This window comes from Schistocerca piceifrons, chromosome 7 (genome assembly GCF_021461385.2).
Source record: "Schistocerca piceifrons isolate TAMUIC-IGC-003096 chromosome 7, iqSchPice1.1, whole genome shotgun sequence".
Taxonomy (NCBI): domain Eukaryota; kingdom Metazoa; phylum Arthropoda; class Insecta; order Orthoptera; family Acrididae; genus Schistocerca; species Schistocerca piceifrons.
In genome coordinates this window covers 246366097-246380249 of record NC_060144.1, presented here as the reverse complement: position 1 = coordinate 246380249, position 14153 = coordinate 246366097, and positions in this window count along the sequence as shown.

Genomic DNA, 14153 nt, shown 5'->3' with positions numbered 1-14153 from the left:
CAACTAAATCGAAAAGTGGTGAGAAAAGAGAGGTTGTCGCACTTACGGTTCAGAAAAGAACGCGCTAATGATGACAGAAAAGTCAAGCAGTATATTGCTCCCTCCTACGTATATCTCGCGAAGAGACCATGAGGATAAAATCAGAGAGATTAGAGCTCACAGAGAAGCGTACCGACATTCGTGCATTTGTAAAAGATCGATGTGCGAAGCATACAACAACTACCATTGTGATACCTTAGCAAAAGCTCTTGTCGAGAACCCAAGAAAATTCTGGTCCTACATAAAATCACTAAGCAGATCAAAATCTTCTATCCAGTCACGCGCTGAAGAGCCTGATATGGCAACAAAGGGTTCAAATGGCTCTAAGCGCTATGGGACTTCAGTCCCCTAGACTTAGAACTCCTTAAGCCTACCTAACCTAAGGACATCACACACATTCATGTCCGAGGCAGGATTCAACCCTGCGACCGTAGCAGCAGCGCCATGCCGTACTGAAGCGCCTAGAACCGCTCTGGCAACTGCGGTATGCGATGTGGCAACAGAAGACAAAAATGGAAAGCCGAAGTTTTAATGTCACCCATAAGAAATCCTTCACGCAGACGGATCGTACAAATATACCGTCTTTTAATCGTCGTACAGACTCCCCTAATGTGAAAGACATTAAACCACTGCAACTTAGTGAGTCAGTGGTGAGATAGTGAAGAATTATTGCAAGAAAATCTCGCTGCAATTGTTCGCATTATTCCTCATAAATGGCAAAAAGTTTTACTTGAAACTGAAAATTATTCACAGCCATTATGTTACTTAATTTAACAAATGAAAAAGCAAATGAAATTTAGAATCTTAAAATCTTTGGTTTAAATCAGTTTCTAGCCGCATCAGCGAATGAAGCTTTTAACTCTTAAAAAAATGACTATGAAAAACAGAAACTAGATTACACACTTACAGGTCCATTAAAAGAAAATAAATTTCTCTTTAGACCTAAGGGTGTAACAGTAAAATGCTCAGGTTGAACTGACAAAACGTAACCCTACAGGAGGCCTTTTAAGATTTTTCAGCAGCCACAATAAAACTGACTTAAGTAGTAATAAAAATAAAATCAAGAGATTTCATAACACGCCAGACGGCGACGAGCTTAAATAAGTTAACTAAATATTTCGCCAAGTAGAATTAAAATGATAATTACCGTTTATGCGAATTTTCGGGTAACTGTTTCTACCAATAAACAATTAGAATAATTCAGCCTGCGATAATGGGCGCTAGGTAAGGGTAAAAATTCGGCCCCTATAAGCCCAGATTAAGACCATACTCTTACTCATGTCGTAGTTTACTGACAACCATGAACCAACAATATAAGAAGCTACCCTGAAGCTTAATCAATATACTTACTTAAAGCTGCTTATGCAACTTACAAGCAAAAGTTCCTAAATTTCATGACTCTTACAAATAATCCACAGGAAGACGGCTGCTACTGCCTGCACCGGAATTCCAATTAAACAAGCGGTATAGTAATTTAAACTCACGAATTTACTCGGAAGAAGTACAATTTAGAGAAGGCACAGCCTTTGACCTATCATGGTAGAAAGCATTGCGGCCCAGCGCACAGGAACTACACACAGTTTAACGATCGCAAGATTCATATAAAAGCTCAGGTAAGATTCAGACAGCACCTGCTCAACAAGGTCAGCAAGGGATTTAATGGCAGTTAGTTGTCCTTCTGAGGTTATGCCCCGAGACGTAGTCCTGCAGGCACAGTCAGTGGGCACAGCTCACAAGGGAACATTCGCAAGTGTCAATTAACGACCTCGAGGAAACATGATTAGTGCGTAGAGCGGCCAAAACAATGCAACACTTATTTCTTGATTTTTGCCCAGTTTCACTCTAAAGGGGTAAAACATATTCCGAACGCTAATTTGGCAAATTTGGTTCAAATGGTTCAAATGGCTCTGAGCACTATGGGACTTAACTTCTAAGGTCATCAGTCCCCTAGAACTTAGAACGACTTAAACCTAACTAACCTAAGGACATCACGCATATCCATGCCCGAGGCAGGATTCGAACCTGCGGGCAAATTTGGTATAGAGGAAATAGCTTCGAAATTATTAAATATATTTTATAAAATGTGTTTCGTATAAAAGCTGAAAAGTAACTAACATTCTTGAAGACTGTACAATCAACATTTGAAAAAAACTGAAAATTTAAAAATTATCACACTACAATTAATTAATGTCACAAAGTGGATCTTTGGTTACAACATGCGTTAAACAAGCTTTCACGCCACATCCATCCATTTGTAATAACTAATAAAGCTGGTTTCGGTAATACCATTTTTGGAAAATAAGTTGTACACAGTGTGCAATCTGCGTATGTGCAACACGTCTAACTTAAGTATCTAGAAGTTCATTATTATTCTGATTATTTGATGTACGTATTTTTGTTGTATTATGTAACTGCATTATTTTTAAACTGTTATATTACGTTGCAAAGTATTTTTTTCTTTTTTTAATTTATCGTTTCACATATTTGCACACTGTTAACGTAAAAAAAATGCCTCCGAGCACTATGGGATTTAACATCTGAGGTCATCAGTCCCCTAGAACGTAGAACTACTTAAACCTAACTATCATAAGGACATCACACACATCCTTACCCGAGGCATGATTCGAACCTCTTTAGATTTAAATAGTTCTAAGTTCTAGGGGACTGATGACCTCAGAAGTTAAGTCCCATAGTGCTCAGAGCCATTTGAACCATTTTTGAACTTATTGTCAAAATGACCTGGGACTTTCTACTGTGTGTAAAATAAATCTTTTTACAAATAGGAACGATACCAACCGTTAACCCAGTTGATGTTTGCCAAATGGCAGCTACATGGGATTCGCTGAGGATTCTATCAATTCACAGAGAGTGGACCTGAAAGACACCACTGCTGCACTGATTTGTGACCGTATGCATTGACATTCATCTATTATGGGGTATAGTTTGATGAATCGAAGCTCCGTAATACAGCAGTGATTGACGATGATTATTTATCTGATTGTGAAACACATGAGCAGTCTTTCATCTCAGGCAATGTCCTTTCTTCGGAAACCGAATTAAATTTCGAAGATAAGAAATCTGCGATTGAATTCTGAAAAAAAAAAAACGGAAAGAAGGGGGAAAGGTCGCTTTCATCCGTGCAGCATAAATATCACATAGTTACGCACAGTGAAACAACTGTATCACTGGGAAAAGTATGTTCTTCACGGTGGCTCAAAACGTGAAACGTGATGAGCTGAAGATATTACACTGCTGGAAAGTACTAGAGGCTATGGAATATCGACTGGTTATCAAAATTGGGCCTTGGAAACAAGCGGGGAAGTAAAGATACATAATTTCAAGACAATCCCCAAATAGCAATTGAATATTAAAAAGGTGCACAGAATTGTATCTCGGAAAATAACGAAGTTTATAACTAGACGCTATATAAATGATAAAAATTATCTCTACGAGGTCCTGTTACAATTTGTGTTTCGAGTTACGCTAAGCAGCACACCAGCCTTTTGGGTGTGAAAATATGTACAATTGTGATAAGAGCGGATTTAAACTGGAGTTGCACTCTGGCCATACTTTGTTCCAAAAGAGTACGATGAAAGTTGAATCCATGGTGCAGTCGCTGGCATCAGTTACTCACAGTTGCACGATTCAGCCAACAATCCATGCAACTGGCAAACTGCTTACCCCCCATTTTTCGTAGTTTTAAGAGACTAATGGAGAGTTTGGACCGAGCATTAGACAATCTCTTTCTGAAGCACTAATGTTCTTGTGACAGCATCGAAATTTGGTAAACTAACGTCTGACCACGAAAAAGTGGTGGGATGGTCAGTGTGAATGAATTGTTTTGAGTGTCGCACCTGAGTTCAAGAAACTTGTTCACCAGCTCATCAGTAGGCTCGACCGAGCACATACAATTGCTTGATGTATACGGCTTTCGATGATGGAAGAATTTTATGAGAAGATTTCCGGATCTAGTTCTGTTGGATGATTATGATATCAGTCTCCTCACCGGGGGAACGATATAGTCAAGCTGTGTTCACTAGTATATAGTCAATTCTCTTCATCGAGGTTTTCCGGTGTACAGAAAAATGTCTGGTACATATCAGGATACTTAAAGGATCGCCATCGACAATTTGCGACACCGGCTGAATTTTATTGTTTATCGTCTTGTCCACTGTGTGTTTCATCTGAAGAAACATCGTTCATTTTGTGCGCATGGTGCTACATTACAGAGTGTCCCAAACAGAATGACCCGATTTTAACTTGTAATAATATTGAGACAAATGATACTACGTAACTAAAACAGCGCTAGATGTAATCGGCATGGTCTAGAGTTTCAGAAAAAATCCCCTAGATGTCGCTGACCTGGAGCGTGCAGCCAGACTCGCGCAATATGGCGTCCGCGCAACAAAAGGCGTATTGTCTTATTGAATTTAGTCTTGCCTTTACTGGTTCCATGTTTCCTATATTTAATTTTAGGTCACACAAGAGAGAAAGTTATTAGCTCAGAGGCAGTAAGGAGTATAAATTTTCAGAAGAGTACAGTGACGAGCGGTAGAAAAATGCTGTGTGAAGAGGCATGACACACAAGACCGAACAGTATTTTTATATTTCCTCGAGCATATATGTTTTATAATCAAGCTCTTGAGAAAGATGTGCCCTACGAAATGAAACTATGTTTCTTAAAATTTTTGACGCTCAATGGGGATGGGGAAAGTGGGGGGCTCCACCATCAAGGTTTTGCACCGGTTCAGAGAATGGCTAACAGCTCGCTGCAGTATCTCTATATCAGTATGGGTACGGACCTCCACCGATTTCAGATTGAAATATTGCCTAGGTAGGACAAATGTATTTCAAATGTCCACATGTGATTTCCCCCTCGGCCTCCCCTAAATCTTAACGACTGATAACCCTTCACAACGTTGACTGTTACAATTTACTAGTCAATCGCACCTGTTAATTTTTTGAATTCCTAAGGGACCACAGTACTGAGGTCATCGTTCCCCGTACTTACACACCACATAATCTAATTTAAAATAACTTAAACTAAGAACAACACACACACCCATGCCCGAGGGAGGACTCGAACATCCGGCGGGAGGGGCCAGGCAATCCGTGACACGGCGTCCCAAACCGCGCGGCCACTATCGCGGCACCTGTTAATACTACTCCATGTAACGACCACGTATTTGGATGCGCTACTGCACTCGTCTCTGTAGCGTTGATGTCTGTTTGCAGCACTAATGTAGACAGTGTTTTAGGCTAGTGTGCAATTCAACGGAGCCATTTACAATGTGATTTAAGAACGTCTTAGCACAGACACCACTCAGTGCTCCATTACTTTTTCCACGTAGGGAAGATGTGTGTCTCCCAGAGAATATCTTACCACCAATTACTGAAATTGACCAAATTTAATTTACTGTACGTAAATGTTAGTAAAAAGCTCGCTAAAGTATTCTATATATAGAAAACTAACCAATACAGGTGCTTCACAAAAACTTAATGAAACCTATCCACTGGAAAACTAATATGATTGAATAAACCTTTACTCAATTAAATAATTAAAAATAAGCTATAGATACTGGAAATTGATTTTAAAGTGACAATGCAGCCAAATTGAACCACAATGTTAAAACAAAAGTGAACGATGCACACAGAACAATAAGCGGTAGAAATGGTCATGAAAGAAAGTTTCAAACGAAACACATTTTGTAATACAAGAAATTATTTACCTAAATGAATTTGCAATCACACTGTCACATGTGGCTAAAGATGTCTTGAACTCTAAATACGTTAATTTATAAAAACGTTTTGGTTACTGCTATCGTCCGATCTGTTATTAAACAAACTTAATATTGAGGGTTGTCAGTTGTACATTTAGTAAAAATTAAAAAGTTAAAATAAGTAAGCATTTCACTCATCAAAAGTCACACCTGTTAACCGAGATTTCCTATATTTAATTTTATGTCAGGCAGGAGAGAAATACTAGCTCATAGGCAATAAGGAGTGTAAATTTTCAGATGAGTTCTCATTCTCCCGATCACAAATAATCCCACCCAGCAGGAGAGCCACTACAATATATTTTAGTTTGACTGTCCTGAATATAGGTTTGCCGGGTATATGTTGACATCACTTTCAAGCTGTATACATAACAGACAGTGTTCGACACTAGCAATATTCCCGAAAGCTTAATTATAATATACGGTCTAAATGGGTACGCCAGTACAGTCACAAAATTAGCTTATCAGGTGACCAAAAAAACACGTTTTGATAGCGTTAACAACTATTTTTTACATCTGGTTCCCAATCATATTTGTGCATCAACCCCGTAAAATTTAAGCTATAGATACAATTTGCAATAAAGTTTGCTGTGATTACGAAATCTGTTCCTGCTGTCATAACTCCCGACACAAAAGACGTGACTTGTGACCCGACAAAGAGCAGGAGAGCTCAGTACAGTCAGCACCCATCACTCCAGTAACTGTAGAGACATTAAAGTACTTTAGGAAATTTAACTCTTTTTCTATAATGTTTGAGGATATTTGCCTGTAATGGCAAAAATCTCGAAATCCTCTATCATTTTTAAGAAATGTCCTCTTGGTGTTTTGACCTACCTCTGCTTCTGTATTTTTAAATATATCTACAGTATCCTATGGCTCCGATGATAAGAGTGCACCCTGCGTCGTTTCATGAACATCATCCCGGTTTGTCTTAAATGAAATTGATCACAATCTTTAAAGTTTATTTTTTGTTGCATATTTTCCCAGTTTTATTACTTACGTCCCAAGTTACTTCTGTTTACAAGCCTATGTTGATTATTGCTTTTTTGAAACTGTAGATGATTGTTTCAAAATGTTAACCAACTTTGATTTCATCAGGAACTGCTGTGCACAGCGACCGTAGTCTATAAGGAAGGTTCAAATGGCTCTGAGCACTATGGGACTTCTCAGGTCATTAGTCCCCTAGAACTTAGAACTACTTAAACCTAACTAACCTAAGGACATCACACACATCCATGCCGGAGGCAGGATTCGAACCTGCGACCGTAGCGGTCGTGCGGTTCCAAACTGTAGCGCCTAGATCCGCTCGGCTACTACGGCCGGCTATAAGGAAGGAAAGGCACACAGAAGTAAGTCGCAATCCCACTAGTTTCTCTTATTCTTGAAAATCTAGATTCCGGCTATAAACGGCCATCTTTAGTTCTTTTTCGTCACAATTCAACAGACTAGCGGCAGTTCATCTCATCATATGTTCTTACAGGTGCATCGGCTTGTAAGAACATAAAGTGACATGAGCTGCAAAGGGTCTCTTGAATTATAGCGAAAATGCACTCAAGATGACTATTTGAAGCCGAAATATAGACTTTCAAGAATAATAGAGACTAGTGCGACTGCGACTGACTGGTGTGTGCCTCTCCTTCCTTATTTCAGAAAGCGCACCATTAAATATTATGACGGGTATATTCAGTTGTGCTTATTGTAATAATGCGAGTCTAGGGAAGAGAACTCGTTGCTGTGAGAAAGACACTTACCGCAATACTCTGCCACAGACGTATGCCACGTCACCCATTGGGCTCAACCACACGAGTGCCATTTAGTGCACGACTATTTACAGAACTGACACTTCCGCACATGGCATGCGAGACATATGAGCGGCAGTATCCTCATAAAGCACACTTCATGGTTTTAAGTACTGGATGTCCTGCCACGTGAATAATCGAATCACTGAGTCATTGAGTCACCATCCGTCACAGTGTCAACTTCCATCGTTAGGTCACTATCGCTCTACCATCTTCCTCAGAGGATCACCTGCCAGGGACACAGCCCCAATATTGACGGGACAAGAACTGAGGCCCTCGAGTTAGCGGATGCGGTGAACGTCTGTGGCTGCTAGCCAGACGCCGGAATGAGATTTTCTCGCCGGACGTCTATGCTGTCGTCATTTCCCACGGTTGGATCAAGCTGCCAGCCCATCCAGTTCCCGGCCTGCCTACCCCAGTCTCCTAAAGCAGCCATTTGCCAGCTGAGAGTGTTGACCACGCAAGGTCACGCTATTCCTGGGCTACACAGGATGTAACAGCTACAGAAATTTTCACGACAACGCTTTGCTGCCAACGATCAGGGGTCGATGCCCACCCTCAGATGTGGGCATCAGCTGCTAATAGAAATTATGAAACATAATAAAGGGACACGGGTGGCAACGAGTGGCTTTTGATTCTGCCCGACTCACACTCTTCCTCCAGGGCACACCATCTCCTACGTTATGTATCTGTAGTCAAGTAATTTTTCTGAGCTTAATGTTCTTCTGCATCTTATATTGGCACTAATGCTGTACTCACTGCACGACCTGACAACATAATTACATGTTGTTTTTTCTCAGTTTGAAATATAGCAGTGTGAAACAGGTCCACTTGCTTCAATACAACTGCTAAGACGAATATCATTTTTTCTTCTTTGTGGTTTCTGTTTCGTACTGAGTTCGTGTACCATACGTGTTCGAAATTGCCAAATTATTATTCAATGTTTGTTTTATACAGCTTTATTGAATGTATAGTTTAGAGACTTGATAACAGTGCAAACAGTAGCTTGAGAAGCGTTTTATTTACAGAATTATTTGAAATTTACGATTCAATGCAACTATAAGCACTTCAAAAGTAAAGCACGACTGAAAATGTGAGTTTTTTGAAAAAAATTACTTGGCTTTCTTTTGTATTACCATATAAAATGAACAGCTTTATATTTAAACATTTTATGATAACACTGTCCTAAAATGTATTTACGCAGGCATTTCAGTCAAAGCCAGCGTCTGTCAGTGTTCGGTTGTTATCACGTGAAGTTCTGTGCAGTCGGTATTATGCATGATCAGTTGTTTATTGTCAGTCGGTGCCCAACAGGCAGCTCGTAATGTTCTGTGTCGGTTAGTGTATTTTTAAGTTATCCTGTGCTATGTAATTATCGATTACATTCAGTTGTACTTGTGTGTAAGTCCGCTGAGCTCTTGAGAGAAATACGTGTATATGAAAACCGGTCTACAGCTGGTCATCGTCATGAATGACAGTATTATTAAATATACATAAACATCAAAATACAACTCCGCTATAAAATTTAAACAATGACTGAATAAATGCGTAAAGGCTTTAACTCCACTAATAGCTTTCCCATGGCTATCCTGCCTTCCAAATGCTCCAAATTTGCATGTAATGCAGTTGTATCGATGGTTTTCTTGTGAATAAGGTCCATACTTGACCTGTCTAAATTGTTCTCACCCGGAATGTCAAAATTGGCAACTAAAACTCCTTTCACCAAAATCACCTCATCGATAGTGACGTTATCTACCCTGATATGAACCACATTTTCTCCTTTTGTTACCTGCAAACATGCAACACTCCTCCCTACGAAACACCACAACACTTGTAATTCATCGTTGTGCACTAATGGCTCTGTCACATTCGTCGGTAGCTCTGTACTTAGACTGATCCAAAGCAGGTTCCCAGTGCTCTATGATACTTTATTATGCAAAGTGAGTTTTAATAATTTTGTAAGCAGTTTAACTGGCTCTGCTCTCTAGCCCAGAGAACTGGCAGCAGAATCCCCCGGCCAGAATAACGTTCGACTGCGTTCCATGGAACAATGCAAGAGAACAGTTTTTACCTGATATTTGGTTAAGAAATCCAACCCCAGCATTGAGCAGTACTCTGCAATTACATGCATCAATAGTAACATAGCCTCCCTGAATTATTCTGCATGTTGAAAATTTAGTACGGTTGAACCTATAGATTACACATCGTTATTACCTACCCTACATAACCTATAACTTAGAGGATTCAATATCACTTTACTCAGAAGTCGAGCCTCGCACAAATTCATGAGGCCATGTATCCAGGCATAATATACGGTCTTTAAAATTTTTTTCGCCAGTTAAGTAGCACTCCGTCTCTGCATACGTCTTTGTAGCATTAAATTTTGTTGCTGAACGCAATCTGGCTGATTTGGAGGGCCCCCTGACGTTTAACGAACGAATATTTCGTCCTTGCATAAACTCTATTTGGCTTGTTACATTTCATAAAAGAGATCACAAAACGAAATCGAAATGAATAAATAGCCCCTCCAGCCTCTCTCACCTGCTCCCCCCCCCCCAGCCACCGTCGACCTATACCCCATTGACTGTCCCCTCCAAGCGCGCGCGCGCACACACACACACACACACACGCACACACACACACACACACACACACACACATTCGCAGTTATGTCCAAGGCAGTGCTTAGTTTCAGTTGCTCTGATAACTGATATGTCTTGCTCAGAGGACCCTCGGAACTGTAACGGCAACATCGTAGCTTGTGACTTGTTGCGTTCGTGTGAGTAAATTATTTTATTTTTTGGTTTTACTTGCGTAGAATTAACGTCATTCATAAAACATTAGTGTATTTAGCATGATGATACTACCTCCATGACAGCTAAATCTATTCATAAATTCGAAAGAAGGGAGAAGAATGAGGGAAAATAAAGAAAAACTTCAACATAACATCAGAAAGAGTATTTCTTTGGCAAAATAATCAATGTTAATGCAATTCACTGGATTATATCAAAAAATGAACAACTTTTAAAACGATCAGCATTGTTCTCTTTCAAAAGTCGAATTTGATATTTAGTTATAGGTGAGCAGTTAAATACAGGGTGTTACAAAAATGTATTGCCAAACTTTCAGGAAACATTCCTCACACACAAATAAAGAAAATGTTATGTGGACATGTGTCCGGAAACGATTGTTTTCCATGTTAGAGCTCATTTTAGTTTCGTCCACCTACGCTCAATGGAGCACGTTATCATGATTTCATACGGGATACTCTACCTGTGCTGCTAGAACATGTACCTTTACAAGTGCGACACAGCATGTGGCACATGTGGTTCATGCACGATGGAGCTCCTGCACATTTCAGTCGAACTGTTCGTACGCTTCTCAACAACAGATTCGGTGACCGATGGATTGGTAGAGGCGGACCAATTCCATGACCTCCACGCTCTCCTGACCTCAACCCTCTTGACTTTCATTTATGGGGGCATTTGAAAGCTCTTGTCTACGCAACCCCGGTACCAAATGTAGAGACTCTTCGTGCTCGTATTGTGGACGGCTGTGACACAATACACCATTCTCCAGGGCTGCATCAGCGCATCAGGGATTCCTTGCGACGGAGGGTGGATGCATGTATCCTCGCTAACGGAGGACATTTTGAACATTTCCTGTAACAAAGTGTTTGAAGTCACTCTGGTACGTTCTGTTGCTGTGTGTTTCCATTCCATGATTAATGTGATTTGAAGAGAAGTAATAAAATTATCTCTAACATGGACAGAAAGTGTTTCCGCACACATCTCCACATAACATATTTTCTTTCTTTGTGTGTGAGGAATGTTTCCTGAAAGTTTGGCAGTACCTTTTTGTAACACCCTGTATATGGCTGTAAGACAAATAAAGATGTCATATTGGTAATATAAGGGAACAGTCATTATCTATCACGAGGCGATAGTTGGTTGCGCAAAAATACGATGAAAATACTTAACTGAAAGTGATTGATGGATAATTAAAGCTCCAAAACATTACTTCCTGATCTACCGATAGTACCGCACATTGTGTCACAAAATGTCAAACGTAATTTTCATGCTCACTTAGGAAAATCTTAAGCGGGAATTACATGTATTTTGTTTAGAAACACTGTAGTGCCGAAGTAGGTTTTAAATAATGGAGATTTCTTTCTAAAGTACAATGTTACAATTTCTTAACTTGGCGGCTCCAACGTTTTTGTACGAAACGTTTACTTTAAATTAAAACGAACTGGAAAGATAAAAAATACAACAATAACTTACTTTCGTCATAGTTTCACGTACGATTATATCGTGTGTTGATAGAAAAATATTTAGATTTATATTTCAAATAATCATGAAGTAGGTCTACCAGACACTTGTGCACTGCAAATTACATTCCTTATCTATGAATTTGTGTCCTCTCTGTGTGATATTGCGTTGTCAGCATGAAGTGCTTCATGCTATTGTCGTTTATGAAGAAACCAGAAGTTCCGTGTGTGCCGCTTTATAGAAATGAATTCGAAAAGCAAATGTACTCTTTAAATTTTGTGGGTGTCCGCATAACAGCTTTTAATACACAAAATAAAAAAGAGTAAGGTATTTACCTCAAACAGGAAAAATAAGCCCTACAAGCATACGAAGCGTGACGGCAACATAAATATTTTTCTGGGCCGTATTTGAAACAGAGTTGTTAATCTCATCTTAATTCAAACAACTTTCCTGCATGCCACTATGTAAAATACAGGGGCTTAAAATCTGACGGTTTCTGTGAGGCAGGCTTTCACCCTTGTTTTATCCTTTGTGGTACTGGGAATTTCTTTAAACCCCTACGCTGTATATGCAACGTGCGTTAAATTAATATAGTAAAGTTGATTAATTACTTAATAGATGTGTTAACAGTTCATCAGTATTCTCTTGGCTGTCATTTTTTCCGTTACATTAATATTTTTAATTCAGTTAAGAACATTCACAAGTGGATTTGCGGCAGTGAACTGTGCTTGTAATTCATTTATCCAAATAAAAAGCGTTAATGTTTGTGTACCGGTAAAAACCAGAAATGATAATCTTTTTCGCACTAAATGAGCGATCAGTTGACATTACAAAAATTATATAGTAAATATTATCATCCTAATTCCATATTGTCAATAACATGCAACACGTTAATGTTCTTCTGTCTCTACAGAAAAATATAGCAACGTATAGCAATTGGGATTGGCTTTTGCAGCTTCCAAGCCTTTGTTATTTATCGTTGTTAGAAATAGAAAATAACCTCTATAATTTGAAAGGCTTACTACAGGGAGTTAAGGAGCTCTATATGAAATTTAAAAAGAACTAGTAAAATGATTCTCTCTCTCTGCCTCTTTCGTTATTTCTCTCTCTCTCTCTCTCTCTGTCTCTCTCTCTCTCTCACCCACTCTAAGATCAATGTGCTTTAGGCAATTATCACAGGCAACGCCAACGACAGATTTGGCATGAAAAGCGCAGAGGCTAATTTGTTTGACAGCTGGATCGACAATTCTCCCCATCTCCTCTCTCTCAATTTTGCTGAATTACCTGTTTTGTGCACGAGACAATCGATCAGTCCCTCCCCATTGCAAAGCAGTTAATCTGCTAGCAAAGGCCATATCATCAAACTGCAAGCACAATCAGTGAAATTAACAGGAGTCACAATTCATCAGCCTGACAAGTGATACGGATTTAACAATACCTGATGACAGTCAAAGCTGTCGCATCTAGTTGGGAACGGTGTGAGTTACAAATTACGTGTACGACGACGAGCAGCAAAACAGTTTCTGAAAAGATGGAACGCACAGTGAAGCGGAATGAACATTGACAGAATGTGAAAATGTTGCAATACTTGGGAAACGTCTGCTGGAAAATGAAGTTGTCAATCTGCTGCTATAATCATCCGTAGAGGAAAGGATACATTTGGATAACTTCCACGGTGCTAGAAGAAAGCCAGGCTAAAACTAATGCACGTTCTACTCTTGTAAAATGTTGTGGTACGATCTCAGTGAGTTCATATCCAGAATAATGGGGGACAAAAATGATGACTGTAAAAGAAAGCAGGAAAATTTTAGTTGAGGCCGTATGCGTGGAGAAGTCCAGGGTCTTAATTATTATGACGTGCCTAGCAGATGATTCCTTAGCAGTGTGAGGTGGGGTGGTTGTGGTTACAGTGTGCATACCCATGAGACGCAAAAAATTAAAGTCCCCCTGATTGGAAAACGAGGTGAAGCACCCTATGCAATCATGCGAATTTGTTTTTAAGAGGTAATGAAACAGGTCGCACAGCTGATAATGTCTTATTAAGTCTGAATAGTCACGCATCAAATACACAGATCAACCGTCACATGACACCACATTTTAGTGAAGGGGGAATCTAACTACTGAATGAAACTATACGCTGATAAAAGATGCAATTTATTTCCTTTAACGTGCATTCAAGCGCGGAAAAATTTCCACAATATAACTATGAATGCAAAGTGAAAAGGATAGTTATGTTTAACTTCGATCTTCGTACCAGTTTTAGGATC